The sequence below is a fragment of the Erythrolamprus reginae genome, chromosome 7 (genome assembly GCF_031021105.1).
Source record: "Erythrolamprus reginae isolate rEryReg1 chromosome 7, rEryReg1.hap1, whole genome shotgun sequence".
NCBI lineage: Eukaryota > Metazoa > Chordata > Lepidosauria > Squamata > Dipsadidae > Erythrolamprus > Erythrolamprus reginae.
The window spans coordinates 66,807,138-66,827,839 of NC_091956.1; positions in this window are offsets into that span (position 1 = coordinate 66,807,138).

Consider the following 20,702-nt stretch of genomic DNA (forward strand, 5'->3'; position numbering starts at 1 on the left):
TCTCAGGAAATGTCAACAGGAATTTGGAGGAAAGGCTATCAAAGTTGGAATTAATTAAAGAGATAAAAACACAAAAGAATGGAAAAACTCCGGGACCTGATGGATTACCAGCAGAATTCTACAAAATATTACAAGATATATTAAGTGGAGTTATATTAGAAGTATTTAATGATTTGCTATTGAAGACCAAAATCTCAGATATATAAACAGAAGCACATTTAACTACTTAAAGAAGATTCTAATTTGCAGCCAATAAGAAATTATAGACCAATTTCTTTATTGAATGTGGATTATAAGATTTTTGCTTCAGTTATGGCAAGATGGTTGAAGAGACTTGTTGTGGTCTGTCCACATCTCAGGCAGCTAGTCATGGATCCTGAGGATCAAGAGACAGTTGTGGCACGGTACCCTAGGTCTGTGTCCCTGACACTTGAGTATGATAATGAGGAAGTTGGAAAGGATGTGGTTTCAAAGGCTGAAAGCCAACCAGGGCCTTCTGCACTTCCCAAGGTGCACAGATGTGACTCAGGAGAAGAAGAGGAGCCCTTTCTTGATGCTAGGGCATACAGAGCTGGCAGGAGTGGTTAAGCAAGAGGAGGTCTGAATAGATGTGTAGAACAATTGGTCATGTCCTTAGACTATTTGAGGCTTAGCCCTGTGACACTTCAGTGCAGAAGTCAACTTTGGTTACATTCCAGCTGTTCGTTAAAACTTCTCTCTTGGATATTATATTTTCAATATGAATTACAAACTGGCAAGTTGGATGAATTATCCCAACCACAGTAAGTTTTCAAAAAATATATCTGCTTGACACATTTTGATACTATTGTTTTTGCCTAGTGCTTGGATTCGGGGGAACTGTTAAGAAGTTCGTTAACAGCTCACTGAAAAACTTATTAGGATTTCCTGAACTTTGATAAATACTTAAAACTGCTAAGAAATTATTAGCAGTAAACCAGTTACTATTTCAATCCATTGTGTGTACATCTTATTTTGGTGGTCTTGCTGCTGGGACAGAACAAGACTATTGAATGAATTCATTCATTCGGACCAAAATGGCTTTCTACCTCAAAGACAGATAAGAGATAATATAAGAATACAGTAGTACCTTTAGATACGAGCTGCTCCACATGCGAGTATTCCAAGTTACGAGCCACAACAGGAGCGAAATTTCTTTTTGACACCCGAGCTCAAATTCGGGATACGAGCCAAGCTTCCACTAGGTGGCACAAGAATCCTTGCTTCTGGTTATCTCGGAGGGGAAAAACAAAGTCTAAAGCCATTTGTTCCAGATACAAGTTGTTCAACATACGAGCTCTGTTCTGGAACGAATTAAACTCGTATCTAGAGGTACTACTATAATATTAAATACATTGGAGTACAATGAAGTTCACTCTGAAAACAACTAGGCTTATTGTTTCTATATGCACAGAAGGCTTTCTACAATGTCAATTGGAAATTTATGGCATTACAACTAGAAACAATTAATTTTGGAGAAAACTTTTTGAATATGGTAAAAATAGTATACAATAAACAATTGGTGAAAGTGATCGTAAAAAGTGAATTGATAGAAGTATCAAAATAGAGAAAGGTACTAGATAGAGATGCCCACTATCTCCACCACTATTTATTTTAGTATTGGAAATATTAAATAGAAAAGTCAGAAAAGATAAAGAAATAAGAGGAATAAAAATCAGAAAACAAAAATATAAATAAGCTTTTGCAAATGATTTGGTGTATATTATGGAAAATCCAATAGAAATTGGCCTTAAAATATTTAGAGAAATAGAACAGTATTTAGAAATGACAGGGTTAAAAATCAATACAGAAAAAAACAAAAATAGTGAAAAACAAAACAGAAAAACAAAAGAGAAAAGTGTAAGAGAAATTGGTTATCCAGATAGTTAAAAACATAAAATATTTGGGTAATGCCATTAAATATTAACAGCAAGATATATAACAATAAAATAAGATAATTATAACAAATTGAGAATACAAATAGAAGTGGACTTGGAAAAATGGAAGAACTTACGAAAATACTGATAATATTGCCAACAATATTATATTTGTTTCAAACAATTCTGATTAATTAGAGAATTTTTTTGATTATATAATTATATAATTTATTGTATAAGATAATAAGGACATTTATTTGGCAAGGGAGAAAAGTAAGAATTAAAACTCTTACAGGAAGAAGATTGAGATGTGGTTTTGGTATACCTAACTGGAAAATATATTACCAAGCAGCAGCATTAACATGCTTGAAAGAATGGATTCTGCTGAGAAATGTAAAATTAATAACTCTGGAAGGACATGATTCGCAAATAGGTTGACATGCTTTTCTATGGTATGGGAAGAATAAAATACAGTCATATTTTCAGATACATTGTTTAAGGAACAGTTTGTTAATAGGGTGGGAAAAAGGAAAAGGAAAACATTATATGGAAATACCAATGTGGCTTTCAACAATGGAAGCACTTGTACATACAAATATTATTAACTTTAAAATATTATAAGATATAAGGATATTTTGACAGAAAAAGAAGAACTTAAAACAAAACCAGAGCTAGAGAAACAAGGAATTAAGACAGATTGGTTCACACATTCTCAAATACAATCAAGATATGAAAAAGATTTTAAAAACCTAGATGGATTTATAGTGGGAACTTCAGAATTAGATGATATATTGGCTTGGAATGATGAAAAAATGATTAAGAGATTATATAATTATTGGTGACAAGTGAAATTACCGGAAGAAGTGGTAAAAGAAACAATGATAATTTGGATGAGGAATTTTGGATACATGGATAGATTTGGATAAATTGCAGCATATATGGGAAAGAAGTTACAAACTAACCATGGCAAAAACATATAAAGAAAATATGTATAAAATGTTTTATAGATGACATATCACCAAAAAAATTAACAAAAATGTTTAAAGACAAATCAGTTGGAAATGTCAGCAAATACCAGGTTCTTATTATCACATGTGATGGACATGTACAGAAGCAATAAAAGTTTGGACTAACATGGCTAGCAAAAATGGTGGCAGAAAAGTCAGACTTAATACCAGAAATCTTTCTTCTGCGATTTTACCAGATAAATATAAAAAAGAAGATAAAAAATTAATAATATATATAGTAATAGCAGTTAGGATTGCATTTGTGCAAAATTGGAAATCAGGTATCATTCCTTGAGATGAGCAGATAATAAATAAAATTTTGGAATGCAGTGAAATAAACAGATTAACACTAAGGTTAAAAGATAAAGAGGACTCATGGTTAGAAAATGAGTATAAATTTTAAAAAATTGGAATATAACTGAATGATGTAATCCAGATGTACCACTTGAAAGAGAGGAGGGGATGGGGGAGAGAAGAAATCCTAAATTTGAAGTATATTAATAGACAAACAGATAAAGATAAAATAATTGGACTAAAGGAATATATATGGAATAGATTATGGGGGAAAAAAGTAAGACTGTAAAAGAATTCAAAGTTATTGGAATACCATCCCAGAAAATTGGAGAAAGTAATCAAAGGAAGAGGGAAGAGAACAGAGGAGTAAGAAGAAAGAAAGAAGAAGAGGAAAGAAGAGAAGAAGGGAGAAGAGAGTAAGGACAAAAGGCAGGGGGGGAAATAGAAAAGAGGAGAAGGAAAAAGGGAGGGGAAGTAGATTTAGAAAGAGGAAGACAAAGCGAAGATAAGAAGAAAGAAGGAAGGGCTGTATGAGATGGGGAAGAAGGATAGCAAAAAAAGCAATCTTGAACTAACGATGCAATAAGATAAATATAGAATACGTGCATAAAGATTTTGTAAAAGAATGAAATGAGAAATGAGATGATAAGTATGTGAAAATGTCTGTATGGGAATAAAAATAGAAAAACCTTTTTCAGAAAAAAATGCTTTCATGCATAGTTTGCGAAAGATCCCTGGAAAAGACTCCTTTACATATGACTGGTCTGTTTGCTTAGGTGTTTCCAATATTTCCATTATTCTGGAATGTGTAGGCAGATCAGTCAGTGCAAAACAAGTACCTTTTTGACAATCCACAGATGTAAATCTACAGTGTAAATCTGTAGGGCTTTATCAAGTCCTGCCTTAACTCCCACGGGGAGGGTGGATATATGTGTGTGGGGTGGAGGGGTGGGGGGGGGTGGATGGATGGATGGATGGATAGATAAGATAGATAGATAGATAGATAGATAGATAGATAGATAGATAGATAGATAGATAGATAGATAGATAGATAGATAGATAGATAGATAGAATATTTTTAGTAGTCACTGGCTTTGGAAAAGGAATGCAGTGCTCTTAAACTAACATGCAAAGTTTAAAGAATGTGTTCCTTTCCCATTAGGATTAGCATATCTGCTTTCAACTAAAAACTGCACATATTGATATATGCTTCATAATAGCATAATAAAATCATATGTTAAAAATAAGTATAAGGAAAAATACATAATCATAATTGTCACTATTACTTACAACAGACAATTTTTAAGAGCAATAACTGATTCTTATCACGGTTAAAAGAGGAGATTTTAAAAGACCGAATAAAAATTGCTGTAATCTTTGCCTCCTTTAAATATATAAATACAGCATCACTAATATTTGCACTGTTGAAAACACCATCCGGACTAGTAACTACACACTGAAGAAAGAGATTGTTCTCAAATAAATGAATTGGAAGTCATCTCTCTGGCAAATCCACTGTTGGTTGTAATATTTCATGCTGATATTTCTGTCCAGAAAGCAATTTCTGTGCCCCGGAGGCCAGTGAACAGTAACAAGCAGTAATAATAGTGTCTACTTTATAATTCAGATTGTCTTGCCCTTTTCTTGATGGGATCTTCAGGAGCAACACTTCATACTAAATACATCAATAAATTCATTCACTAAGTTCACGTTGGGAAGTTGTGAAAGGAAATAATGAAAATGATGGCAAAGTTCTCTTTCTAAGAGCCAGTGTGTGTAGCATTTAAAATTTTGGATTAAGAGTCAGGAGACCCAGTCCTGCTCAATCATTCATAGAAGTTCTCTGAGTAATTTTGGTTCAATCTCTATTCCTCCAGCCCTCCTCCCCTCTCTCTCTGCACTAAACCCACTTTATTGTTGCATAGATAAATAGTACAAGGGAGTGCTTTGTAAATCACCTTGAGTTCCTGTACAAAATGTGGAATATAAATCTCATTAATAAATAAAAATAGAATCAGTGTTAAACATTTCCTATCACTTTGCAACGAAAGTAGTAGTATCCATTACATTTAGAGTAAATTGCACCTCTAAATTACGCAAACATGGGTAGCAGAAGTGGTTTTGTTTTCTTTTTAAACATTCCTCTTTCTGCTTTGACTTCAGTTGTAGATCACTTTGGGTTAATGGCACACATGTACTGTCAGCTGTGCCTTCTGTGATGCCAGATGGAGAAAATGAATGAACAAAAGCCACTCCACTTTCCACCAGCAGAAAATGTTTTCAGCCCTGAAACTTTCTAAATTGTACCATTAAAAACTAAATAGCATTCCCACCACAGAAACAAAGCCAGAAGGAAGCATTTAGTTTCCTACAAATATTAAATAAATTGTCTGTTTCCATTATTCATCCTTCACATATTTAAAGATACATGGTAGACTTTTACTACAGAAAGGTAACAAAGTATATCTTGTTTAAGGGAGTTATCTAAACTTCCATTTGGAGTGACATATTTATAGTGAGCTATAGATGTAGTTATATGTAGACTTACTTTGCTGTAAATTTTGACTTATTTATTTTTTGTTAAGACAACTACCCTAAAGACATGAAAAGGTCACTCATTTTATACCTGGAGCATTTGTGACAAGAAAGAGAACATTTCTCCCTGCAATCAATAAATGATTAATATAAATTTGTTCAAAATATAATAATAGAAAATGCTATCTCTTCTGACTGTAGTGAGTAGATTTGACTTAGATTTTTTTTTAAAGGGTACATAGAAATTATAAAGGTCATTTGTATTGTTGCTATTATATTTCATTTTTAAATGGCAAAAAAAAATGAAAATATAAAGGTTCTGCTTATTGTTCTTGACAGATAAGCAATGTATAGCATTCAAAATAGAACACCGAGACTACTTTTGTCCAATATGGGAACTCATGTTAATATTTAAAGATTATGTGTCCCAGATTGCAGTCTAGTTCTCAGAAAAAGAGAAAAGAATCCGTTCTACCTTCGCATGGTCTTCTCATGGTCTTCAATTTAATTTAATTTATTCACTACATAAAAACAGGAGTATTCCAAGAACGAAGATTATTATTATATAGCAGTGAAGGCGAACCTTTTTTTCCCCTTGAGTGCCAAAATAGCATGTGTGCACGCCCGTAATTAAATGCCTGGGGAGGGTGAAAACGGCTTCCCCTGTCCTCCATAAGCCCTCTAGAGGCAGAAAACGGCCTGTTTCCCAACTTCTGGTGGGTCCAGTAAGCTTGTGTTTCACCCTCCCCAGGCTCCAAAGTCTTCCCATGAGCTGGGCGAGGGTAAAAATGTCATCCCCCACCTCCCGGGGGCTCTCTGGAAGCCAAAAATGCCCTCCCAGAGCCTCTGTGTGAGTCAAAAATCAGCTGGCCAGCATATGCAGTGGTACCTCGGTTCTCGACCACAATTCGTTCTGGAAGTGTGGCCGACAACCAATTTTGTTGAGAACTGAAACAATTTAAGATAAATTCCCCTCCTCAGTTGTCTCTCCCTCTAGCTTGCCTGCTTCTGTCCCCGTCTCTCTCTCTCTCTCTCTCTGTAGCTTGCCGGCTTCTATATTCAACTCTCTCTCTCAGCCACTTCTGTCCCTGGCTCTCTCTCTCTCTGTGTAGCTTGCTGGCTTCCGTCTTCAGTTCTCTTGTTTGCCCGCTTCTGTCCCTGTCTCTCTCTCTCTCTCTCTCTCTCTGTAGCTTGCCGGCTTCTATCTTCAGCTCTCTCAAGTGTTCGAGTTCCAAATATTTGTTCGGATTTCAGGGCAAAAGTTTCTTGAATTTCCTGGTCGAAGCGGAGAAGCGTTCGAAAACCGAGGTACCACTGTACATGCACATTAGAGCTGAGCTAGGGCAACAGCTCGTGTGCCAGCAGCTATGGCTCCACATGCCACCTGTGGCACCCGTGCCATAGGTTCGCCATCACTGTTATATAGGATAGATCGTCCTGCAGCTGAACATGTCAAGAGTATTGCCTATCTTCTTCCATGTGTTTCTCATATTAGTTCAACCAAAACTTGATAGTTGAAGAAAAATGTTTGTTTAGGTATGTGCTGATAAATGGGAACGGTAAAGAATTCTACACAGCAGTTGTTCCTTACATTCCTACTCTGGAATCATTTAATACTAGCAAGGATACAATACGTTTTACAGGAAAGCAAGTAATTTTTCCGCCACACCACATGTTTAAAAATCAATTATACAAATTGTTCTAGTAAGGATGAAGGAATGGAAAAGAAATTTTAGATGAGTTCTGCTCAGCGAGAGGATAAATAAGTGGAATCAAACTGGGATTCTGCCATTACTAGAGAAAGAATGTGACATGAATATCAATCTTCCAGGCAAAAAAGTCCCTGTTGGATAGGTCTTTCAAAGTTCAGATGGAAGAAGAAGTTTGGCATAATTTGCTTTCTTATCACAGGATCATAGCAGTTTGGCTGAACAGAGACTTGAATCCAGCAGCAGATGGAAAGCAGGCACGCTGCCAAACAACTGGCTTACCGCAATAGGAATGCAGAGTCTCATTTTACTAAGGGATCTACTGCAACTGAAATTAAATTATTTATACTGTGTAAATTATATATAAAGTTATAAATTAAATTGTTTATAATTATGGATGAGAGGGGGGAAAAATATACCTTCCTTTCCATTTCTCAAGACAGAACTGTTGGGGAAAATGAAACTATTTAAACCCAGTCTGACTTTATTAAATAATTAAACATATTTTTATCAATTGTGAAAAAAGAAAATCAGTGAAAATGCATTGATCTAATTGACAAGATGTTTGACTATACAGGAAAATGGAGTCCATCATCAACCATTAAAAAAAAGTTAATTGTTTGCAATTCAACATAACCTATAAGGTTGTATCTCAGAAAGATGATTGAAAAAATGTGTTCCAACCAGAGGTGGGTTTCTCCCAGTTTGGATGGTTCACCTGAACTGGTAGCAACCTGCTGGTGATGTTATGATGATTTGTATTTGTATTTGTATTTATTAGATTTGTATGCCGCCCCTCTCCGAAGACTTGGGGTGGCTAACAACAATATAAAAAGACAATGTAAACAAATCTAATATTAAAACAATCTAAAAAACCCCAATTTAAAGAATCACTCATACATACAAGCATACCATGTATAAATTCTATAAGCCTAGGGGGAAGGGAAATTTCAATTCCCCCATGCCTGACGACAGAGGTGGGTTTTAAGGAGCTTGTGAAAAACAAGGAGGGTGGCGGCAACTCTGATATCTGGGGGGAGCTGGTTCCAGAGGGTTGGGGCCGCCACAGAGAAGGCTCTTCTTCTGGGTCCCGCCAAACCACATTGCTTAGTCTACAGGACCCGGAGAAGGCCAACTCTGTGGGACCTAACCGGTCGCTGGGATTCGTGCGGCAGAAGGCAGTCCCGGAGATATTCTGGTCCGATGCCATGAAGGGCTTTATAGGTCATAACCAACACTTTGAATTGTGACCGGAAATTGATCGGCAACCAATGCAGACTGCGGAGTGTTGGTGTAACATGGGCATACCTTGGGAAGCCCATGATTGCTCTCGCAGCTGCATTCTGCACGATCTGAAGTTTCCGAACACTTTTCAAAGGTATATGATGTCATGGAATTGGTTCGGACGGTGCTGGTCCATGGAAGATGCCATCTTTTGGGGGAGAGGGTATTTTTTTTATTCTTGGGGGGGATTTTTCTGGGTGTTTTTTCTTCTACGTATGCGGAGAAGCCAAGTTTCTGGCACTGCATGTATGTCACCATATTCTTTTTGCCTCTTTTTTAATTTTTTTAAATTTTTTTGCCACTATGTGTGTGCAGAGGTGCGAAGTTTGCACATACCCATGTGGCAAGGAAGGAAGTGAGTTGGCAGCGAGGAAATTTAGAACCCACCCATGGTTCCAATGTATACTCTCCTCGTGTATGCTATCCTCATGCTGAGCTCACGGAATATAATCATACGTCAGTGATCAAATGATTCATAATATTTATTTTAAAAATAGCTTACAAGGTCAGAATTAATGCATAACAATTGATTTATGACATTAATAAGAGAGAGGTGTCAGTATCATACCTTCTGATTATTCCCCTGTCTTCTTTGTGCATAAGGCCTATATAGTTAGCAATCTTTGTCTGATTGAATATATTTATTCATACAATAAATACCCAGAAATTAAATATTAGAAATAATAGCTAAGGTAAGACATATTTAAATAATTTATGGTTATGCACACCCCTCACAGATTTCTTAGGAATGGGGTGAGGTCAACACTGGATAGTCTAAGGTTAAAATTTGGGGGGTTTGGGGGATGAAACCACAGAGTAAACCACAGTGCCAAAGCCCACTGCAACATTATCGCCAAAGAGGCTTCTAGAGTTGTTAACCTGATCCTACGCAGCTTCTGCTCTGGCAATCTCACACTACTCACCAGAGCCTACAAAACTTTTGCCAGACCCACCCTTGAATACAGTTCATCTGTCTGGAACTCATACCACATCTCGGACATCAACACCCTAGAAAATGTCCAAAGATACTTCACCAGAAGAGCCCTTCACTCCTCCACTCGAAACAGAAAGCCCTACGAAAGCAGACTATCAGTCCTAGGTCTAGAAAGCTTATAACCACGACGCCTAAAACATGATCTAAGTATTGCCCACAAAATCATATGCTGCAACATCCTGCATGTCAATGACTACTTCAGCTTCAACTGCAACAACACAAGAGCACGCAACAAATTAAAACTTAATATTAATCGCTCCAACCTTGACTGTAAAAAATATGACTTTAGCAATCGAGTTGTCAAAGTGTGGAACTCATTACCGGACTCAGTAGTGTCAACCCCTAACCCCCAACATTTCTCCCTTAGACTATCCACGATTGACCTCTCCAGGTTCCTAAGAGGTCAGTAAGGGGCGTACATAAGTGCTCTAGCCTGCCTTTCGTCCCCTGTCCAATTGTCGCATATATCATATATCTTTTCTTCCTTTCATATATCTTCTCCTCTACTTTTATATATTTTCTTTATATATAATACTTCATGTCTATCCTCTTCAATATGTATTGTGTATTGGACAAAATAAATGAATGAATGAATGAATGAATGAATGAATGAATGAATGAATGAATGAATAAATAAATAAATAAATAAATAAATAAATAGAGTCAGATAATGCATTCCAGGCATTGACCACTCTGTTGCTGAAGTTGTATTTTCTGCAATAGTGTTTGATGTTCTTTACTTTAAGTTTGTATCCATTGGTTCTGCAGAAGCAAAACATTGCCAAAATCTCACCTGTGCGAGGGTAAATTGTGAGATTTTGCTTCTACACATGCGCAGGAAGCAAAATCATGCGAGAGGATGATGCGTAGCAAGCGTGCACGTGTGAGAAAAAATGACAGTGCTCCTGCATTGCACCCATCGCATGCTGAACATGCATACCTAATGTATAATCTTCCGCCAGTGTGTTAGGAAGTTGCTTATTTATTTTTTTGCAAAAAACAGTTTTTTGCAAATTGGGAAAGATTACCCAAAGTAGCTTTTAGAAGAGCGCCTCGAGGCACAGCAGGTGGAACATGCAAAAAAATAATTGAGGAAAGTGAGGAAAGAAAAGATAAGAGCTGGGATAATGCAATACAGCATCCATAAGAAGGGATGAGAAATAAATTGATGAGAAAGGATTGAATCTCTAGGAATTGGAATAGTTGTATTCAGAATTGGACAAATGCATACACAAATATTGAACTGTTGGCTTGAGCAGTATATGATTATCTGCCTACACAAAGAATTTGATATCTTTGGAAGTCTGAGCGAAAATAATGTCAGCTTATCAAGTGAAGAGAAGAACAATAGTGTCTAGTGTGTTTTAGATTTAAGATGACAAGAGTTTTCATTGTCTTTTTTGTAGTCTGAGATATATTCTGAAACTTATTTCTTTGAATATAGACAGACAAGAAGAAAATCTTGTCTGTTTAAAAAACATAAACAATCTTCTTGTCTGTCTAAAAAAACATAAGAGCCTCATGGTGCAGTGATTATAGTGCAGTACTGCAAGCTACTTCTGCTGATCATTGGCTGCCAGTAGTTTGGTAGATCAAATCTCAGTAGGCTCAAGGTTGACTCAGCCTTCCATCCTTCCAATGGGTAAAATGGGGACCCAGCTTGCCTGGTGAGCTGCAGGTGGGAGGGAATGGGGGATCCCATCTCTGGAGGGCCAGAATATTCTGGTCTTGCTGGGGAGAGGCAGATATGGCAGGAGACACAGGATAGGCCGCTCTCGGGGAAGTAGAGATCGCTGCTTCGAAGCAATTACTTGATCCGGCCCCGTGAACTCAGCCCGGGGTACTGGTGACAAGTGAAATCTGGACACTGGACTCAGGCTGTTCCTCAGGATTTGCTCCTGGATGAGAAGGCCGATCTGGCATGTGTGATTGAGACCTGGCTGGGCCCAGAGGGATGAGTTCCTCTCTCAGAAATGTGCCCTATCCTGTTTCAGCTGTGGCACCAGCTGCGACACCAAGGAAAGTGGGGAGCCGTGGCTATTATAGTCAGGAAGACCATCAACCTATGTAGACTCTCTGATCCTGAGAAAGTGGGTTGTGAGTCCCGCCTTGTGAAGCTGGACCTAGGGGTTCAGGTGGGCTTGTTGCTCATGTACCTGCCTCCCAGCTGCCTGTCAACAGCCCTGCCTGTGCTACTCGGCCTCAACAGTCAGGATTCAGGCCCGCTATAGCACGGAAACTGCTTTTGTTGCACTAATGGATGATCTCTTGCCTTCGTTGGGAAGGTTGTTGAGAAGGTGGTGCCACTCCAGTTCCAATAGTCCTTGGATGAAGCCAAGTGTTCTGTGTTCCCAACAGTCAACATTCAGGCCTGGCTACAGCATGGAAACTGCTTTGGTTGTGCTGATGGATGATCTCTGGGAGATATCCTCTATCCTGGTGCTCCTTGACCTCTCAGCAGCTTTCAATACCATTGACCATGGTATCTTTCTGTGCCAACTGGAGTAGTTGGGAGTGGGAAGCACCGTTTTACAGTGGTTCTCCTCCTACCTCTCTGGTTGGTCATAGTCAGTGTTAATGGGGTGTCAGAGGTTGACCTCCCTTGTCGGGTTCTTCAGGGGGCAGTCCTCTACTCCCTGGTGTTTAATATCTACATGAAACCACTGGGTGAGATCATCCGAGGGCACATGTTGAGTTTTTGTCTGTATGCTGATGATACTCACCTATACATCTCCACCCCGTGTCCACTCAGTAAAGCAGTGGAAGTAATGTGCTGGTGTCTGTAGGCTGTTAGGATCTGGATGGGTGCTAACAGGCTCAAACTGAATCCCAACAAGATGGAGTGGTTATGAGTTTTGCCTCCCATGGACACTCCATCCATCCATCCATCACCCTCAGAGAGGGTCCACAACTTGGCCATCTTCCTCAACTGACAACTGACTTTAGAACATCATCTTTCAGCTGTGGTGAGGGGGTCTTCACCCATGTTTGCCTGGTGCAGTAGTTGCGGTCCTGTTTGGACAGGGACTCTTTACTCCCAGTCACTCATGCCCTTATTACCTCTAGGTCCGCCTACTGCAATGCTTTCTACATGGGGTTACCTTCAAAGAACATTCAGAAACTGCAAATTGTGCAGAACTCAGCCGCATGAGCATTCACGGACTTGCCAGACATGTACATATCTTTACAACACTCTGCATTGCCTGTCAATTGGTTTCCAGATGCAATTCAAAGTGTTGGTTATGATCTATAAAGCCCTACATGGCATTGGACCAGAATACCTATGGGACCACCTTATGGTGCAGGAGTCCCAGCAACTCATTAGGTCCAACAGAGTAAGCCTTCTCCAGGTCCTGTCAACTAGACAATGTTGTTTGGCGGGGCCCAGGGGAAGAGTCTTCTCTGTGAGGGCTCAGGCCCTCTGGAATCAGCTAACCCCAGAGATTCATACCACCCTTACTTTCCTTGCCTTCCCCAAGAGTCTTAAGACTCATCTATGCCACCAACTCATCTATGCCGCCAGGCTTGGGGCCACTAGACTCTAGCCCCCTGGCCGATGAATATTTAAGAGTAAGTTGACCAAATGGGAATGAGTGTCTTTTTATAGTTTTTTGGGGTTTTTAGATTATAGATTTAAATTAATTAGATTTAAGACATTATATATTGTTCCATTATATGTTGAAACCACCCCAAGTCCTTGGAGAGGGGTGGCATAAAAGTCCAACAAATAAATAAATAAATAAATAAATAAATAAATAAATAAATAAATAAATAAATAAATAAATAAATAAATAAATAAATGCTATAATCCTATAAAACCTAAACATCTCAAAGAACATGCACTTCTATATAGTTACTTGTGAGTAAATACTATTGTATTTATTTAGGATAACTTCTGAATAAGAATTTATAGGATTTCCTTTTGGAAATATTTTGAAGTAAGATAAATAGGTATTTCAAAAATATTTTAATAAAATATCCGGACATAAATTTGTTACTTCTTTTGAGAACTCAGCATGTATAAAGTAATAAAAAATCTTTCTTCTGTTTATGTCTTTTCATCAAAATAAGGCCTTATCTGGTCATAGGAATATTTTTGACTACAAAAATATTCTGCATATCATAAACACTTCCAGTCATTTTAACATAAAAATGTTCATACATTTTCATAAAGAGTAAATTTAGCACAAAAAAAAGACACATTAATAAAAGAAAGCATGGGAAATTAATTATAATTTATTTTTATTTGCACATTAAAGGAGGGGTTTTAGGCATTTAGGATCAACATTTTAAAGCAGAAAATTTGGATTGCTTGATAATTTGTGGTCTGGGACAAAAAAAACCATAACAACTAAAAAGACCAAAAAGAACTAAAGTTGTAAGAACCAAATTAAACTTGAAAGATGGATTTTATAATTGAAATATAAATCCTATGAATGATCATAAACAAAGGCCCAATAAAAACATTTCCCTGCTTATTCCAAAATAAAAATTTACTTCATCTCTTACTCATTCAACCTGTACAACACGTAAAGCATTTTAAGGTAAAATTTCAGATAAGCCAAAATTCTTCTTTTTAGTACACATTCATCAAAACAATAGTATAAATTAATCTAGGAATTACTCTTCCTCTTGCACTAATTAAAATGGGCCTCTAAGAACTCCAGCAAAGAAATAAACACAAGTACAGTGGTACCTCTACTTAAGAACTTAATTTGTTCCATGACCAGGTTCTTAAGTAGAAAAGTTTGTAAGTAGAAGCAATTTTCCCATAGGAATCAATGTAAAAGCAAATAAGGTGTGCAAACCCATTAGGAAAAAAATAAAAGCTCAGAATTTGGGTGGGAGGAGGAGGAGAAAGAAGAGGAGGAAGACAGTCGCTGCCGAAGGAAGAAGGTGGGTGAGGGGAAAACTCTCCATTCACTCTGGGCTGGCAGAAGTGCCCAGAAGTGCCCAGAGAAAGGAAAATGCTTCGTTCGCTCTGGATGAAAACTCCTCTGGCAGCCCAGAAAAGCCAGAGATGGCCAGGATTAAAGGGGGAATGGTAGAAAACTGGCTGGGCCTTCGTGCCGCTCTCAAATTTCCTGGGAAATTTTTCTGGGCTCAGGTTCTTAAGTAGAAAATGGTTCTTAAGAAGAGGCAAAAAAATCTTGAACACCTGGTTCTTATCTAGAAAAGTTCTTAAGTAGAGGCGTTCTTAGGTAGAGGTATGTAATATAGCTATTCTATATTATATCTATATCCTATTATTCTCAACCAGAACACTTAATCTTCCCTCTTGATTGTGAACTAAAGACTGGAATGGTTAAATAAGATTTGACTGTAAGAATATTTGTGAAAATGTTTAGCTTGTTTTTTGGAAGGCTTACTAGTGAATTTTACTATCCAGGGTGAAATTATTATAACATAATAATGGACTTTCAAATCAACAGAAGGTTGAGCAAGTTCATATGACCTATGGAATTTTAGTTGATTACTTCATTGTATAAAGAGATTGTGTAAACTTTCTACTCATTTTTAGGAAGGAATGCTCATTAACACAATAATAGAAGCATATCATGCTGAAGGTATTAGATGTTGCAACAGTTAAAATATAAACAAACAAAGTTTGTTCCATTTTTGAAGTTGTTTATAACAGTAATTGTTTTGGGTTTTTTATCTTTAAAAAAAATATTTACAAATATACAATAAATACATAAGAAACAAATAATTATGATTAACAATTAAAACATGGTAAATTACATAAGCAATAATCGTATACAGTAGTCCCTCGCTATACCGCGCTTCACCTACTGCGGCTTCACTTCATCGCAGGTTTTCAAGAAATATTAATGAGAAAAATCATTCGCGGATCTTCGCTGGTTCGCGGGTTTCTGAGGAAGTCGATCGGCAGATTTAAACAGCCCGCGGAACTCGATCGGCAGGTTTTTCAAAAAATATATATCTAAAATTGTAAATACTGTATTTAAATACTGTATCTAAAATAAATACTGTGTGGGAAGGGTTTATAAACACTTAAAACAATTAAAACTTACCAAACAATTACAATATAAATACTTAAATAAGTACTATCAGTCGATAAATTCCCCATCGCGGATTTCACCTATCGCAGCCGGGTCTGGAACGTAACACCAGCGATAGGTGAGGTCTTACTGTACTTTGACAGTAAACCAAGACATAAAGACAAAACAGTCAATGAACATACAGACCTACAAAAGGAAAGAAAGAGAAAAAAGGGAAAAAAAGAATAAAGGAATGGGCGGGTGTACGGTAGAGCTGTGTTAAGAATATGAATTAGTTTTATTTTCAGCAGCTCATTTCCTTACATCTAATTTTTAGAATTATAGATAAGTAAAAGTAAGCGTTGAATAAATCAGGGTAAAGAGGCTTTATAAACTCATTCCACATTTAGGGTATATATCGAAGCCTCTTGCATCTATTGCAAAAGAAGGAAAAGTTTTATACCAGATTTGTATCTTTTTAAATATATATAGTTCTTATCATTTGTTAAGCGAGTTGTTCTTTTTTTTTTTAACCAACAGTAGAAAGGGTCCAACAGTTGTTAAATGATCCATTTTTTCCCCGAAACCTACAAATCCTTAGTTTTTTATAACAGGAATTGTTGATGTGATTGTATTTTTGTTTATTTTCCCCTCAAGATTAGACTCTAAGAACTACCTTGTTGGCAAAAATTTCTCATCAACATGGATTGTGCCATCGATTCAATGGGCACTGACAATAAAAGCTTTCCTGGGTAGTGATCAGAAGCTTTTGTTTATAAAACAGAAACTTGCAGAATTGCACTACTGCTCATGATCAATAAGTATTGTCTTTTTGCAGTCAAAATCTCATTTCTCTAATTCAGCCTCATCTGCAAAACACCCAGATGAAACAGGTAGCCTTATTTCCGTAAAGATTTCTTGCCAAGATGCAGGGATCTATGATATATTTTAATTCAATCCACAACTAATTTCAAGGAAGTAAGAGGCGATTATCAATGTATTGACAAAGCCTTTCATTCTATTGAGATATAATTTTGTTCAGTGAACACTGGACCTCAGAGATACTTTTCCTTTAACTTTTTAAAATACAAAATAAGCAAAAATAAATAAATAAAGGGAGCTTTGAAGATGTCATGCATTTAAAGACTCGTGTCTTTAAAATTCAGATCTTTACATTTAATGGTAAATCTTTCCAGTAGGTTTGTCTTATGAAAATACTATGAGCACAAAACATATTGACTACACTGAAAGGTTTCTTTGAAAGGTATTACTGAGCAATCTAAGTGTAACAGATTAAGGCCATTATAATTCGTGATAGTTGCATAATATCACCATACAAATGAAGTAATTTGCATTACTTCCCTCAGCCAGATGACATATATCAATTTACCAAATGGTAAATGGATTTTGTTTCACGAATGTCAATTAAAAAGCATTACATTATCAAGTCTCTTATTATAACAACTCCTCCTCTTTTAACATTTTCATAGCATATACAAATAAAGTATATATTTTCTCTTTGAAAACATTCGAATTCAATATTACTGTACAATTTTAAATTATTTTTCATACATTTATACCAGTGTGAAATTTGTCAAATTTTACTTTAACTACAAATCAGATGACCAATTGTCACATTTTTAAAAAAAATTATAAAAGTGACATTTGCTGTTATTTGTTTCATGTTGAATTTTCACCATCATGCAATTAGTTGGAAATTCTTTAGACACTAAATTAAAGCCTTCAGGGTTTTTTTTTGTTTTTAACGCTCTTGATTATAATCAGCTCTATGTGGGCATTTTATTGGCTTTCCTTTCTATATTGACAATAATACTTCCCTTTCAAGTAGCAATCATCCATTGGCTTTTTCTAATTTAGAAAACGGTTTTCAATTGTTTCCTTTCTTTACTTGTTGCTTTTAAGAGTTATTCTTGATTGACTTCCTTCAGCAATGGTTGTCAGGTTTCCTTAATACAGTAATTCAAGCCATAATTATTTTCTTGCAGTTTGTTTTACCTGTAGGAATCCTTTATCTCTCTTTTTTCTTGACATATGCAGCCAATCAATATCCATTTCTGTATAAAATATGATAATTGTCATTGATTTTTCTTGTTTTCTGATCCAGGTTCCATCTGGGTTCAGAATTATTCCTGCAGTACATGCAGTGAAGGGCTACCAAATTTTTTACTACCGTGCTGTGGGCGTGGCTTAGGCAGCACGCCCAGCATTTTCTTTCAACATCTTTCAGTGCAAATTAGGTACTCTGGATTGGAGCTTCATTTTCACTACCCCAATGCGATTCTCCCCCCCCCCCCCCCAGGGTCCAGATAGTAGCCCACCTCTGACTACATGGAATAACACAGGCTGCCAGGTTATTAATTGCTTTAATGACATATCCACCCTTTACTGTAGATTCGTTTTTTCCTAAATTTATTTGCTGTATTTGGTAGAAGTGCTTCCCACAATTCTGATTAATTTCTCAGTATAGCTATATCAAAGAAAATTGAATGCCTTTCTATAGTCTATCCAAGAGATAAACACATTCCTTATTATCCCACAATAGTGAGTCATTACCAAAGACTTGGGATAGGACGTTGTTGATGTTTGATAGTGTCAAAGCTTTCATTGTAGGATAGTGTCAAAGCTTTTGTTGTAGGATGTAAACTGTTCCAATTGATTAGTAGTGATTTTATCAATTCTGATGGTATTCAAGTAGTGCTTTAGTTGTTTCCACCAAGGCACATATTACTATGGGCCTTCTTCTGCCATAGCTGTCCTATTTCTAACTGCAGGTCTTTATATTTTATTATTTTCTCTAGTTCCTTCTACTCTGTTTTGCTGATTCCAGAAACTGCCATGTCCACTTTCCACATTTTGGGGGGGACTTTCTTATCCATAATTGTTAAGCCTGGGTTATGTAAGTCTATTTGAATTCTATGTATGTCTATTTGAATTCTAAAATCCCAAGGGACTTGAGCTTTTTCATTTTCTATTACTTTTTATTTATTTATTTTTATTTATTTGTTTGTTTGTTTTGTCAAGTACATATTGGAGTACATATTTCAAGTACATATTTCTGTTTGATAATCCTACCAGTTCTTGGTTGCCAGGAAATGGTATGTCTTACAGAGTTTCCAATGTACTATTGTATCTACTTTATCACACCATTGTTTGTATCAGTCTATGCAACCCTCTTGCAGCAGCTAACTAGGTCATCGGCAAAAAGAATCCGAACCTCATATATAAACTGAATAAACAAAATCTCACAGCCAACCCCCACTCAGTAAAAGACCTTGGAATACTAATATCAAATGATCTAAGTGCCAAAGCCCACTGCAACAATATCGCCAAAAAGGCTTCTAGAGTTGTTAACCTGATCCTACGTATCTTCTGCTCTGGCAATCTCACACTACTCACCAGCGCCTACAAAACTTTTGCCAGACCCATCCTTGAATACAGTTCATCTGTCTGGAACCCATACCACTTCTTGGACATCAACACCCTTGAAAATGTCCAAAGGTACTTCACCAGAAGAGCCCTTCATTCCACTCGAAACAGAATACCCTACGAAAGCAGACTATCAATCCTTGGTCTTGAAAGCTTAGAACTACGTCGCCTAAAACACGATCTAAGTATTGCCCACAAGATCATATGCTGCAACGTTCTACCTGTCAATGACTACTTCAGCTTCAATAGCAACAACACAAGAGCACGCAACAGATTCAAACTTAATATTAACCGCTCCAAACCTGACTGTAAAAAATATGACTTCAGCAACTGAGTTGTCGAAGCATGGAACTCATTACCTGACAGTAGTGTCAACTCCTAACCCCCAACATTTTTCCCTTAGACTATCCACAATTGATCTCTCCAGGTTCCTAAGAGGTCAGTAAAGGACGTGCATAAGTGCACCAGTGTGCCTTCCGTCCCCTGTCCAATTGTCTCTCCTTATCTCATTTATCTTTTCTTCCTTTCAAATTTGTTCACCTAGACTTTTATATCTTTTCTTCTATTCGTTTCTTTAGTTATATTACTACATATCTATTCTCTTCAATGCGTATTATGTATTGGACTAACTAACTAACTAACTAACTAACTAACTAAATAAATAAATAAATAAATAAATAAATAAATAAATAAATCCATAGGTTTTTCAGCATCTTTGCAGAGGTGGCATTTGATGTCTGCTACTATCTTCTCAATTCTTGCTTTGTATGCCTTTATTATTTTTTAATATATTGGCTATGTAATATTTTGTCTTTCCATGTATCTTTTCTAACTAACTAACTAACTAACTAACTAACTAACTAACTAACTAACTAACTAACTAACATTTGATCTTTCTTGTATACAGAAAGTTTTCCTGTTCTATTAGCTCCAGATTCTTTGTCTTTCACATAGATAATCTTCCAATGCCCTTTCTTCTTAAACCATCTGATGTACTTGCAATATTTTTGCAAGTATTTTCTTGGTAAGTAGAGTCTGTCAAAATTTCTGAGAGGATGAAAGGCATGATTCTTTGACATATTTTTCTGGTCCTGCTATCCAGACCTTTTAATTTGCATGAGTTAACTCCAGTTTTTGCATGACTTAACTCCACTATTCTATCTATATATCTGATGTTTGAAATTGCCCAGGTATTAATTCCCTTGATGGTATTTTCTCCATCTCTTTCTGAGTTTAGAATTTAAGATTTTTTTTTTCATTCTCTGTATTCTCTCATAAAAATAATATATGGTGAAATATCAATTACAGAAGCTCAGATTGGCTCAGTTGTTACCTGTCTCAACAAGGACCCTGCTATATATTGGAGTTCCTGGACATCTGGTGAAAGATGAAGTACAGGTATCAGAACTGTTTGCTGAGCAACCAGAGCCAGGAGCTGCAGAAGTGCTGGAAGAAAAGGTGTTTACCCTTACTATTGCAAATATACAAAGATAGAAAACAAAGCAATAGTAATCTGTTATTTGTTGTGGTTAGCT